Here is a 14,758-nt window from a genome sequence, read left to right as displayed (position 1 = left end):
TCCAGCCGCCACTGGAACAAGCAGGGATTTACCTCAGCAGCCCCACACCGCCTCCAAGCATTCTCTGACCCAGGCAGGTCGCTGCCACACCAGTTTCATACAGAGACCGCCTATCTTGCAGCTCTCTTACTGTGGACTCTGTTCACCTCTCCAGCATCCACCCCCTGGTTGCGGCGGTGGCTACCCTCTCGTAACTCTCTGTCACTGCTCTGTTTACATTCCCAGCATCCACCCCCTAATAGTTATGGTATAAACTTCAAACAACCTGTTAAAATCAAGACTCGAAAAGGAAAATCCAGCAATCAGATTTATATGTTAAATTCTCAATCCACAATACATCTACACAATAAACTTACAACCGATTGATAAGGATATAAACCGCCTACCTAGATAAAATACAGTTGCCTACAGAAACCTTGGCAATTCAAGACCCACCCAGATCTGGGTCATCTTCGTCTCCATCTTGAGTCTCCATCCTTTCCCTTCTCTCCTGCCTTACAAAAACTTTGTCCCCGCCTTATTTTTCTTACTTTCCAATCATGGCCTGGACCTAACTTGTGCCAGCCCTCACCTGCATATAGACATCAGCTGACACAAACTAAATGACCCAACCAAATGAACTAGAGAGACTCTGAGTAGGCAGCTCACAGAACGTGAGACTCAAATGGGCAGTAAACACAGAAATGTTGGAAGAAATCAAGCTATGGCGGGCATGGTGGCACACACCTTTATTCCAGGCATTCAGGAGGCAGCCTGTGTGTATCAGGAGAGCCTGGTATCCTAGACAAAAAGAGTCTACGACAGCCATAGCTTTATCATACAGAAAAACAAAGAACAAAAAAAAAAAAGAAGGAAGAAGGGAAAGAAAGAAGGAAAGAAAAAGAAAGAAGGAAAGAAAGAACTAAAAATGCTGACGTGTAGTTAAGTTAAAGCCATCTGTAACCTTGGGCCTTTCTACCCACGCCCAGGTTCATGAAATAAGGACCCAGACTTCTTATACATGGTTAAATGCCTAGGCCAACAGCCTTGGCTCTGCTCTCTGACTAACTCCTAACTCAATTGCTTGTTTATTTTATTCTAAGTCATGCCATGTGGCTGGGTACTTGGACCTCAGTTTCATGAGACCAAATTCTCTCTCTCTCTCTCTCTCTCTCTCTCTCTCTCTCTCTCTCTCTCTCTCTCTCTGCCAGGTGCTCTGCCTTCTCATCCTGCCTCAGCTCATTGACCATAGGCTTTCTTTATTAAATACTTATTTATTTATTTACTTACATATATGAGTACACTGCCGCTGTCTTCAGACACACCAGAAGAGGGCATCAGATCCCATTACTGATGGCTTTGAGGCACCACATGGTTGCTGAGAATTGAACTCAGGACCTCTGGAAGAGCAGCCAGTGCCCTTAACCGCTGAGCCACTTCTCTATAGACATTTATCGGCAGGTGAATGCTTCCACACATGGCAGTAGTAGTCCCTCTCTACTGGTGGGGACAGTGGCCAAAAGGAAGCCCTTAGCCACCATTGGTGAGAATATAATTGAGCCCAGCCTCTGAGGAAATTAGTGTGAGAATTCCTTAAAGCAAACAGAAAACCCACCTCCTGGTAGAGCCCTGGAGGAATCCATTGTAGGCACATCACAGCGACACCTCCACATTTGTACCTTTTGCGACACTAGTCACAATAGCTGAGCTAGGGAATCAGCTTGAGTGTCTGTCAGTAGATGGATGGATAAAGAAAATGTGGTCCATACACACGTGGAGCTTTACTTGGCCATGAAGAGGAACAGAATGATGGCACTTATTAGAAAAATAAGGATGCAACTAGAGAGCATGTTGAGTAAAATAAGCCAGATGCAAAAGGACAAATATCATATCCTGTGTGTGTGTGTGTGTGTGTGTGTGTGTGTGTGTGTGTTTTAGAATTCATTATGGACATGTTAACCATATATATTTATATGGCCTGTGTGTGTGTGCATGTGTAAAACTGCACCACACACACACACACACACACACACACACACACACACACACACACAAAGAGGATGGAGACTGGAGGAAGGGAGGAGTCAGTGAGGAAGAAAGGGGAGGAGGACTGAAAGGAGGATGACGAAGCCAGTAAGGGCAAAGCACACTGATGCACAGGAAAGAAACTGTCCACACAATACCCACACTATGCACCATGAACCCACGCCAAGAACAACATAATGAAGGAAATCCTGAGCGCGTGCTTGTGGTGTTGGTGGATTCAGGCCCAAGGCTTCTGTACCGCCCATGAGGGAAAGGGTCAAGCGCTTATGCCCTTGCCTCGGGAGTTGGAAGGATGAGCTTGCCGTGGGGCTAGTGTTCCTCTGCACGGCGCTTGAGTTCTGGGATAGCTACGTTTAGCTACTTGGGGCGGGGTTCCAGGCAGTGAGCCCAGGGATGTACCCTGGCCACTTCCTCAACCCAGTCCTGGGACACAGGAAAGGGTGTGGTATGGGGTCTTGGGAAGGCTTCTCCTGTCTCGCTCTCAGACATCACTATGGAGACAGTGTAGTGTGTGGCCACCTGGAACCCGTAATGAAGGGCTGTTGTGGAGGGTTCATGTGTGAACTGGGACCTCATTGTACTTCCATACCGTGGTCCACAGAAGGTTGTCATTGGGCTGAGAGCATGGAAGGGGCAAGGAAGCTGGCATTGCGCCGCTATGACCCTTGTGTGTGCCCACAGGTACACACAGCAGTGAGAGTTGCTGCAGGCAAGGCAGGCCTGTGGGAGAGCCCTTCATCCTGAAAGACTACAGTACCTATGATGCTTTTGGGGGTGACTATGGCTAGGAACCCTGTGGATTCTGTATCTAATCTCCTCGCTGGTAGGGCTTGAGGATCTTCTCAGGTGGGTTCTCATGCTTCCTTGCTGAACTCAGTCAGGGTCAAGGACACAGGACCTCACAGCTAACAGCTTTTCTCACCATCCATGATTTAGAAGGGATCACAGGTCTCTAGGCTGACCAAGTGGTCAGCTCCACGTCAGTCACAGCATGGCAGCAGTTGCAAACTTTAGCCACCAGATGGCAGAGGAGAATTCATCGTGGCCACATAGCCCAAGGTCTCGGGCTGCATCTGAGCAGGTGACAAGAAGGGGAGGAGGAGACAAAGTGGGCAGTAGGTGGGAGTGGGTTAGTCTGACCTGCTGCTTCATGCATCATTAAAGGGTGGCTTTGAGCTCACTAAGAAAACTGGAGCAAGGACTCCAGGCTGTGGCAGAGGGCTTGGACCAAGCAGACAGATGTTCTTGGAGACACTATGACCTGAACATTGGCCCCTAAAGCCCTAGAATTGCAGAACGGGAAAATCCTACCTAGGTCCACACCTGAGATCTGAGACTTGCCCTCCCATCTCTTCCCTGCCAGTAACACCCCAATGCACTGTATCCTTCTAGTGCTCCAAGAGAGAGCAGCCAGCTGTCTGTGGGTTCCTTGGTGCCCCATGCTGGTGGTTTATCAGTGCTGGTCCTGGCATGACTGGGCAGCGTTCTTCTCAGGAACATCAACAGAGATTTGTATGGGGTATTGAAAGGAAGCATGAAATTCATGTGGCCAGAGCAAAGAAGTAAGAGAAACCCATGAACAAAGGGGCAGGAAGTGAGGAGTAATGGGGCCAGCTTCCTGGGTGTGGAGCACCCCTGGGTCTCTCCTTGGCATCTCCCAGAACTGTTCCGATGCTCCTCCTTCTGGAAGCCTGGGACGCAGAGGTGCAAATCATCCCTTCTAGAAGTTCATGTCTACTAGTAACAAAAATGGACTCGGGGCCATGGGACAGCATTGTGTCGCCTTCAGCACAAGACAGGCTCTACCTGTCTGTGTGACCACACATGCATTTGCCCTTGACAACCAGAGTAAGAAAGATGGTCTCTGTTCCTTGGGCTGATCAGACCCTGGTTTACCTGGGCAGGCAGGTGCCTGGGGTAAGAGAACACTTGGGAGGGAAAGGTGGGGCAGCTCAGTGAGGACCGCAGGAATGCAGACAGTGAGGACTGGAGATGCTCCAGGCAATGACAGAGGAACCTGAGGTATGGGTAGCTACAGTCACCTCAGAGCTAATCTCTTGGTGGCAAAGGGAAACGAGTCTACAATGGTATCCCCCGGTGTGGCTTGTTGATGTAGCTGGATGCTCTCCCCCTCACTGGGGAGGGTCAGCAGGGGTTGTAGGTCAGACTCTGACTCAGCTTCACTTGATGAATTTACTTTTAAACAAACCCCTCTGGGCTTTCCCCCTGAGGCCTGTCACATAAATTTCTATTTAGTGCCACTGGGTTTCCAGCCAGGGAGCTGCCAAGATGTTTTGAGAAGAAGCTGGGAGGTCAAATGGTCTTGTCTTAGGGACTGTGTAGATGAGATCTTGGAGTAGGGTGCCAGATGGGGACTTGAAAGGAAGGCTCTGACTGTGGAGCCATTTCCCCAGAACTCCTGGAAACAGCGGCTGCTGGTCAACCAGCTTCAGGCCCCTGAGTTCCCTAGTGTGTGCACACCTAGGGAGAGGGAGCTGAGGGTCACAAAATCCATCCTCTCCTGGGGTCGGCATATCTACAGAGAAATGCCCAGGAGTACAGGGTCCCTGTAGAACCCTCCCTGTGCTCTGGGCATTTGCTTAACTGTTCTGGTGGCCTCTTATCTAGGGGACAGAACAGTGCAGTGAAGTCCTGGGTGCATGGGTGCTGTTGACATGGACACAGCCATATCAAGGACCCCTAATGCCTCAGCCCCATAGAATTGGAAAAGCCTTCCTCAGGTCTGAGTGTAGATGCTGTTAGTGTGTACAGAAAATGTCCACCATAGCTTTCTCTCCTGCCAGGATGTTTATAACCCGAAGACAGCTTTCTTAGAGATACTGCTCCCCTTGAGATTAGCAAAACCTGCCTCCTTGTTCAACCATATATAATGACCCAGACTCCTTGTTTGTCTGTAATATACCCACCCCTATGTGCAGTTGCATCCAATAGTCCCATCCCTTCTTTCATGCTATATAACAAAGACATCCGCTTCTCCATCAGATTTCGTGTTCTTGCATTTGCTTTTTCCTTATTTCCTGGGCCCAGTCAGGCTGATCACAGCAGTGGTAAGTGTCCACTTTTCACACTGGAACCTGAGACTTGCAGGCCCTGGGGCCCCCTGAAAGCCACAAGACAGGGGTGCAAAGCCTCTAGCTGCCTCCTCCTGTCTATTTTAGAAGAATCTTTATAGAATGTTCACCCTAAGCCATTACTTTATGTGTGTTATTAAACCTTGAACCTTGGCTTGTCGTGGTGTCAGTGAGGTGGCCCAAGGTCAGAGGGATCTTCCATCTCCAGGCCAGTGTGGAAATCCTTCCATACTCTAAACCAAGACCACACCCCTTAGTTAAAGCCGCAGCTTGTATTGGAGCAACGCTGGAGCAGAAACGTGAGGTTTTCTGTCCCATGTTTCCAAGGTATCTTAGAGGGGAGGTGCATGCATGTTTATGGCAGAGCCAGGCTCCAGAGACCCCACTACAAAGGAGTCAGCCTGACCTGCAGTCCTTGGGAGGGTATCAGAGTGGAGGTACCCTCCTCCTGCTTGATGGGTGTGTGGCCCAGGCAGGCAGAGAAGGTGGGAGGGGTGCAGAGCCACCGAGAGCACAGCACAGCGCAGCCCTGTTTGTGTTGGCAACGTGGCTGCCCAGCCATTTCCAGGTTGGATGACTACATGATGGAGAATGAAGGTCAGGGGTTTAAGCAAACACCTTCTGGATCTCACATCTCTGTGAGTGTGGGGAGGGGCGCAGGGAGCTGCTGGAGAGTTTGGTAAGTGTGGAATTGTCCCTGGATTAAAATGACAGCATTGTCAGCTGTCACTTGCCTTGGTTGGGGGAGAACACGGGCAAAGGAGATGCTAGTCTGGCCGTAGAGCACAGAACAGCCAATGGACAGGAAGACACAGCCTGGTATCAGCCAGGCAGAAGGCAGCCATGGAGGGAACAGAGTGGGCGAAGGGGATGCTGTGGGAATGTGACACTCAAGCATGAACAGGGGCCAGAGGCCACCAACAAACTCTGGAATGAAAGACCCCAGTCACGGAGAAGAAACAGCCCACCCCAGTCTGGGACCATGCACATGGGAGGGCTCTGTGGCAAGTCCCATAGGCTCACACCTGTGAACGACATGGAGTGCTCCCACCCGCCTCTCACTGAGGGGAGCCCACGTATGAAACCAAGATGTCTATCTGAACCCCGAGGCAAGAGTCTGTGTTGACACTTGTCATTCTGTGATCATCGCGCTGGTCCCCGAAGCTCTGAAAACACAGGCAGCGGCTGACAGCGGAACATGTCCTGGGTGGCCTCTGGAGCCAGGCCAGAGCTGTCATTAAACAGGGAGGGAGACCTCTAAACTGCCTGTCACCAAGGATTCATAACAATCTTGCTTGACCCAGGGCTCCACATTACCTGAGGCTAGGGAGTTTGTTGTCCCTGAAAAGAGTGCTTTGGTAGAAGCTTGGTAGAAGCTCCAGAGACCTTGGGGGACACAGTGTAGAGGCTGCTCATTTATATGACTAGCTCAAGGTAGGGGGCTGCAGACTATAGGATGACACCCCTATGAGCTTTGGAGGGGCGGAACTACCACCCAGCTGCCCACTCACTGGTGCGTGCATGTGTGCGTGAGTGTGTGTGGTATGTAGCCTGCTCCCCAGGAGTCCTCATCTGTTGTTCATTTTACATAGAAGTCATCCTACTATTCTGGTCCCAGTAACCCCTGGCCAGAACCCTGGTGCTGGAAGCCTGAGCATGGTAGCCCTTTGTGTAGGGACTAAAAGACACCAACCTGCATGGAGTTCCTCTCTCCCCTCTGTCTTTGCTTGAAGAGAATTTATTGACTTGAGATGGTGTCGCTGTGTGGATAAGAAAAACGCCTTCCTGAGGAACCGCAGAGTGGCCCTGAGAGTCCCATTGCCTTGGTGGGAGGCCTGACCTCACTTCCTCCACTGCGGTAATTAATGGGACAGAAGCGCAGCCTCAGAGAGCCAGGTCCCCAACAGCAGCATACACTCGGTGCATTATTTCTGTGTAAGGAGCCCTTGGGGCCATTACACTTGCAGGTCAGCGGGCAGAGAGGCCACTCTGGCTCACCCAGTATTTACTGAGAAAACATCACATATCTTCTCATCTGCTCGTACACTTAATATTTGACACTCGTCCATACCAAAAACAAGTGGGTATTTTGAATGGGGGGTTTTCTTCTGAGTGCCAGGAGCCGTGGATCAGAGTCTGTGGTTACAGACTCCTCATGGGGATGCTTTCCTTTCCTCTGCACTGGAGGCAACTAGGAGAGAGGGGAACTCAAGTCAAAGGTCAGAGGCCAGAGGCCCTCGCCCAACCCACCTGGACTGAATCTCCAGCACTGACCATTAGGATGCCCTGCTTCCTTCTCCTTCTTTGCATTCTCTCCCAGCAGGCAGCCCTGCCTGTGACCTTCTCACCCTCTCTTTCACCGAGTATTTACTGTGCATACGCCATGAGCCAAACCTCCTTCCAGGCACTTGGGGCAATCCGTGAGGAACGTGAAGCAGGCCAGATGCCTGTCCTGAGGGAGTCTGTGTTCTGGGAACAAACAGCAAGGAATACCAGTGAGCCCTAGGGGTGCTTTGAGGCTGGCAGGTGAGGGACAGGAAGAGGGACCCGGGAGCAGGGGCAGCTGTGGGAAGCATGGTGGACAGGGAGGGAAGCAAGGTCATGGTGGGAGATGAAATTCGGACAGGTAACTTACAGGAGGGAGTGGGGCTTGCACCTAGATGTCTGGGAAGGGACATCCCTGAGATTGGGACATATGGTGGAAGAAGAAGCCAAGAGAGGGTGCATGGCTGAGTTGGAGGTTAGGGGTACAACTTGGATAGACCACACAGAGTCTTGGGTCCGCTGTGATGAAGGGACCATACGATGGTTAAAGAGAAGTCTTAAGTCACTGTCAGTGGTAAGGCAATGCAGCGATGCTAGTGACCCTTCTCTTCAATGCCGCCCTCCCCCCTGCTTCTTTACTCTGCTCCTCTTCGCCTTCCTCCTCCCCTTGCTCCTCCTCCTCTTCCTTCAAGGATGGATAGCCATTGCCCTTTGTCTTTTCATCCCATGTAGGAGAAAGGCCCAGAACTGTCGTGTCTCCCTTAGCACCCCCGTGGAATCCACCAGCTCATGTCCTTCAAGGGCTCTCTACTCGCTCCACAAACTTCAGAGCGGGTCAGGGCTACAGCTGGTGTTTGCCTGGACCATAAGCTCAACCCTTCCACTGACAAGGGGCTAGAGATCCCCCATGTTTTCTCTCCCGTAAAATGGGACTGAAGGAGTACTAACTTCTGAGGGCTGCTTTGAAGACTAAGCCAATGGCACACATGGTGACCTGTTGCCAGATGCACCAAGAAATTGTTATTATTGGGGAGAATGTGCTGGTCACTGTGTGGACGGACGGTTTAAGGTCCAATGGGATCACAACTTCACTCTAGTTTTGGAGACATCGGGTAGACAGACCTAAAAAATGCTAACTACAGTTATAGAAAGGCAGCCCTTCACTCAGGCAAGTAAGTGGCTACGCGCTTGCCTGCACTGAGGCGGGAGCATTGGGTTGCAGGCTCACATAGTGATGGAGGTGCGTAAACCACTTAACCATGTCTCCTGGAAACCCTAGGCCTCGCTATGTAAATAGTTGAATAGAAAACCCCAGCAGTTTAAATACCACACACACCAAGGAAAGGAGACCTGAAATACAGACGCTGAACACTTAGCTGAAAGCAAAAGTCATAAATATGAAGAACCATAAAGCGTGCAGGGGTTCCGGGGAGAATACATGTCCTGGGGCAGATTCTGAAGCCATCTTCCAAATGACAAACCCATGGAGAGTGACCTCGGTTTATTTCAGCTGATTCTGTGTGGCATGCTATACATGTGGAGGTCGTAGGTCGGCCTCAGGTGTGGCTCCTCAGGGGCTGTCCACTTTGCCTGTTAATTCAGGCTCCCCCAGTGGGGCTCACTGTGTAGGCTGGGATAGCCGGCTGCTACCCCAGGACTGTTTCCGTTTTCTAGTCCTGGGATAGCAGGAGGGCAGGCTATTTTATGTGAGTTTTGGAGGACAAGATTGAGGTCTTCATGCCTGCCCGGCAAGAAGGTCAGCAACAGACGCATCTCCCTGACTCCCTTGCCTTATTTTAACAAAGAGGAACCCAGGCATGGTAAACAGAGACTAGTGGATAGCTCACATTACACTAAAGTGATGGGGAAGTGATAAGCTGACAATGTTTAACTCTCAGTGCTTCCACTGATTATCTTTAGACGGAAACATGCATTTCCAAACAGACTTTAAAAAACAAAAATGTAGGGGTTGGGGATTTAGCTCAGTGGTAGAGCGCTTGCCTAGGAAGCGCAAGGCCCTGGGTTCGGTCCCCAGCTCCGAAAAAAAGAACCAAAAACAAAACAAAACAAAACAAACAAAAAAAAAAACCAAAAATGTAAAAGCGAACATTAAAAACTGGGTACCAGAAGATGGTTTGGGATAAATTGTTTTAGTAACAGGACGTAAATCCCAATGTTTAGACTGTGATCTAAAATACACAAGAAGACTGAACCTCACAGCCTTTTAAACCTTAATTCTCAAAATTGACAAAGGCAGCACAGAAAAGGAAACTACAACCCACGGAGGGAGGGGTGTGTGAGAACAACTGACAAGACACTTGCAAAGCAGCCTGCTAGACTCCAAGGCAACACCCTGGCCCTCCAGAAAGGATCACCCTGCAGATATACTGAAGGACAGTAGAAAGAGCGTACATTGGAAAGGAAGAAGGGAGGGAGAGGGAAGGAAGGAGGGAAGGGAGCAAGGAGAAAAAGGAGGAAGGAGGAAGAAGGAAGAGGGAAGGGTGAAGGAAGGAGAAGAAAGAAGGAGAAGGAAGAGGGAAGGGTGAAGGAAGGAGAAGAAAGAAGGAGAAGGAAGAGAAGAATCATTTCTTATGGCAGTGGGCGAGCCAAGACTGAAAATGGCAGTGCTATGGCTAAGAATGGTACTTGGCTGTGGTGGATGTGGAGAGGCTCATCCTGTGCCTAAGCAGAGGACCCCAACTGAAATACAATCACCCCTCCTTGAATTTAGATCTCACAGGTTGGGGAGAAGGATGTCCAGCAATCCTCCCATGGCTCCTTGGTTCCGTGCTTTTGTTGACAGGATGGTTGTTTTTTAAGGAGACTTTGTTAAGGAGACTGTAGAGGTGGTAAACCACCTCAGGATGCCCAAAGCCAGCTGAGGAGAGATGAAGCATGGTGTCTCCTGAGATCAGGAAGAGAGGGTCCCTTGTCTCTGCCCTGACCCCACAACCTCCATAGATTGGCTCTTCCTGCCAACTGCCGTACCTTGGATGTCACCTTGCCTTACCTGTCTTTTTTGTAGCTGTTGCTGCTCCCATCCCTATTTGGACTTCAAATGCTGGCCATGTGAGTGCTGAGCAGCAAGGCTGAGGCTCAGGCCAGGCGCATGGCCTTGCCATCCATGTTGTGGTACTGTCAGGAGGGTCTGGGAAGCAAGAAGGACATCCAGGGAGGAACTGACGTCATGTAGCTTATATATGTACACAGAGGAGCATGAGTAAGGGAACAACAGGGAGGTCCTTGGAGATTCCTACAATTCCTCAGGACTCCATCCTGACCCTTAGCACTTCTATCTGTGAGTTCAAGGATAGGGTCTAGGCTGACCTCTGGCTTCTTCTCAGCACTTTCAGGCACACTTCAGATCCCTAGTTCTCCAATTTGGAACAACTTAACACTTCATGCATTTAACATTTCTATTAAAATGCAATTATATGTACAAAAGATGCAAAGTCCGCAGTCTCTGGGAAGTAAACTGTGACCTTCCACTAACTAGTTTCTTAAACTAGAATCAGATAGAGAATGTGGGTCATGAAAAATTAGTTAACAATGAACTCTTTCCTCAATGCACAACTGGCAACAATGTATGCTTTCTTCCATGTACAAATTGACAACAATGTATGCTTTCCTCAGTGCACAGTGATTAAGAAGTAATCCAAAGTCCAATGGTTGTCATAAATGCAGTGCTCACCATGGTGTAATGCAGGACTTCACTGCTGCCTTGGTTCTGAACTCAATATGTACCCTTGACATTGTACCTGTCTCCTAATGCAAGGCTGGAAAGCACAGCCCCAAAATCCTCAGCCCAGATTCAAGGCTGCCACACTTGCTACAGTAAGTTTCGTTTTTATTATATTGCAGAGTTTCCTGCATTTATAGAAACATAGTGGTTCAATTATAGGAAACAAAGACTTTTAATAGTTTCCTACCACCATCCTTCAACAGGCAAGCCTTTACACAGTGTTTGGTGGCTAGTTTTATCAGTTTGAGACAATTTAGAATGACCTGGGAAGAGTCTCAATGGGGAACTGTCTAGATTAATTGGCTTAAGGGCCAATCTACGGGAGTCTGTCTCGACACCTCTTATTGATGCGGGGAGACTCAGCCTCACTTGGGGCAGCGTTTTTAGGTACCACCCAGAGAAGAGGATGTGTGAGAAGGAAAGTGTTTTGGTTTCTGGCTCACTCAGCTCTCACTCTTGCTGGTGAGTTCATCTACTGTGCTGCTTCTGCCGTTGTTGCTGCTCTTCTTTCGATGGCTGTTACTAAGCCAATCTCTTCAGTCTTCAAACTGGACTGAACACCATGTGTTCTCAGGGATCCTCCAGGCCTCTAGGGACATATTGGGACAGCTGAGGAATCCAACTTCACACACTGAGAAATGAGCTTCTCTGACCATATTGTATAAAATCTCCCTTTAATGTGCTATCGTTTTATTGATTCTGTACCCTGGGGAGCCCTGACCAATACAAGAGGTCTTTCTAGGGATGGCTTGAGGCTGAATCATGGGGTGAGGGAATTTTTTTTCACAGAGGAAAACCAGCAACTCATATGTCAGTCCAGGAACACCCCAGGGTGAGGTTAGGGGTGGTCAACATGCAGCCCTCTGTGGCTTCGCATTAAAGATCAAAAGACTAAAGGACTTCGGTGGGAAGAGAAAGTATTCAGGCTCTGTGGGATTTGTAGTCAAGAGTTGGTGGGCTTCTGGCTGACAGCAGCTTGCAGAGTCCATTTCAGTCAGGCTTGCCCGTGTTCATTCTGGAGACCCATCATGATACAGTAACAGGACTGTGTGAATACATTCCTCATAATAGTTGCACCTGGAAGGTCCAAGTGACTTCCTTTAAACATTCCGAGGCTGGGAATTGGTCCCAGGAGCACACCAGCAGAAAACAGCAGAGTCAGGCCATAAGGACCCACCTACCTCCTTTAAGATTCTTTGACCTCACTCTGAAGCCTTCTCTAGTATAGATATGACCACTCCCTCCCTGCCTCAATGGATCACATTGGCCAATCAAGAATGGCTTTCACTGCAAACAATCTCTGGCATCCATCTGTCTTGCCCAATGACTAAATGTCTGCGTATCATCTCTATGAGCCTGGCCTTCTGGCTGCTCCTCTGACCTATATCTCAAGACCCCTTAGAACACCTTTTTCTGTGTGCAAGCCCACTGTGTGCTTTCAGATTTCAGATTCCGTGCTCTCTCTTCCTTCTTGGGACCATGCTGTGTAATGGGGCTTCTTCTTCCCCTTACTCAAAAAGGACAACAACCCTGAGCTCCCAGAAACTCTGGTGCCCACATTGGATAACTTGTGAGGCTGCAGCAGTTGGCTGTGCCCTGGGAATGAGGAACACTGCCCTTAGATGGGACCTCTTTGCCTCCTCCTCTGTGTGACTGTCCCCTGCAGGTATCAGCTTTGGACTGGAAGCACCTGTGCTTAGGAAGGTGACACAGTGGCATGTGCTGGTGTATGATGTGAGCATGCTGCTTCCAGAACCAATCAGATGCAAGCTTGGAAGGTTCTGTGAGAGTCGCCTCCCCTCACTCTGTGTGACCTCCAGTGGTTGGGAGCCCAGAGAGAACTGATACATGCAGTGGCGTGGTCTCCTAGAGCTGCTAGGAACTTCTTGCTTCTTAGAAGTCACAACCCCAGGCCCTTGGGGCTTTAGAATTCATATTGGCCAAAGGCTCTATGATTACCTGCCTCTGCCACTTCTGAACCAAGAGTGACACAGCTGGTCCCTGTGGATCTGACACTTTTGTTCTTGGACCAAACCATGCAGCACCCCAGGGTCTTCAGCCTACAGACAGCTGCTGTGAGGATTCTCAGTTGCATGGTATTGTGAGTCAGTTCCACAGCAGACCTGTAGCTGAGTACCTGTCCTGTGGGATCTGTCTGACGCCCAGAACTAACTAGCATGATGTTCTAAAACCTTTTAAAAAGGGCAGGCAGGACTGCTAAAGGCCCACAGCCATTCACTCCAAGGAAGTGCCAGGAAGGCCTAGGAAATGCTAAAACAAAACCGTTAGCAAGGCCCATGGCATGACATGGTCTCATCATTGTCTGAGTTGTTTCTTCAAAGAGCCATGCTGGGTACCACAGAATGGATGGAAGACAGCCTCCTGAACCATCTAGCTTCATCATTGGGCTGTGATTCTATTATGTGGGGCCTCCATGCAGCTTTGTGCTCCCCCATGGTATCAGAAGGACTGGTTCTAACCTGCTGTGTCTCTCGCTGGAGCCAGACCCCTGGTTCTGACAAGATCCAGATTAATACCATGGCCCTTGCGTCCCCACCGGTCTTGCCTGGGTGCCAAAAGGGTCCTTCTGAGCTAGGTAAACAATCTGTATTCCCAGTGTAGTTTATATCATAATGGTGGAGGGGGGGATAATTATTTGCCCCTAAAACAAACGACCCTTTCTTCCGTCGACGGCTGCTCAGGCATTGAGCCTTCTAAAAGCTCACATAGCACAGCATTTGGCTTTCTGTTCATTTTTACCCTCTGGGAACTCCACCTTGACACAATTCCACCACGTTTGTCTCTAAGTGAGCTAGGAAGCCTCGTTCGTCTGCCTTTCCCCTCTGTTACTTCGTCTTATTCATATTGTACTTTATAGAGCCAGTCCACATACCGGTCAAAGCCATTCAGGCCTGTGAGAGCTCATAAAGACCAGCCCACCACGGGGCTCACAAGGCCACAGACATCCCATACCCTTCCCAAGGTTGCTGCTGAACCGACCGTCTTCTTACTCGCCAGTCAACGCAGTACTCTGCCTAGGTAAATCTGACATCTAACACTGTTGGTCTCATGTCCAATTCTCGTAGCAAGGCCCCGCCTTCTTCCATTTTCTTCCTGGACTTGGTATTCAAGGGGACCCCAGCTGGTGACATTACAGTGCCATTAATGGCTTCTACGAGCCAGAGGCCACCAGCTACTGATTTTCATTGTGTTACCTCAGGCTCTGTAATCTTTGTCCCAGTGAGGGATAAGCAATTACATTATTCTTTCTCCATCTGAATTTCCAGTGTAGTTTACATCATGTACGGTAGGGGGGGAGTTATTCACCCCGAAAACAAACTTACCCTTTCTCCCATCAGCAGTTGCTCAGGCATTGGACCCTTCTAGAAGATTGACCCCCATCCCATCTGCCCTCCCGACCCAAGCCTCAGGAGCTGAGCTGTGGCTGCTTCTTTTACTTCTTGTTTACCCTGGAGCGCCCTACTTCTAGGAGGAGTCAGAATGGAAGTTCAGGCAAGCTCGGTAGGAGTCACCTGCCCTCACTGTGCACAGGACTTCCAGTGGCTGGGGGCCCAGTAAACGTATACATACAGTGGCTTGGTCTCCTCCCAGAGCTGGCAGGAACTTCTTGCTT

The sequence above is a fragment of the Rattus norvegicus genome, chromosome 9 (genome assembly GCF_036323735.1).
Source record: "Rattus norvegicus strain BN/NHsdMcwi chromosome 9, GRCr8, whole genome shotgun sequence".
Lineage (NCBI taxonomy): Eukaryota > Metazoa > Chordata > Mammalia > Rodentia > Muridae > Rattus > Rattus norvegicus.
This window is presented reverse-complemented; position numbering follows the sequence as displayed.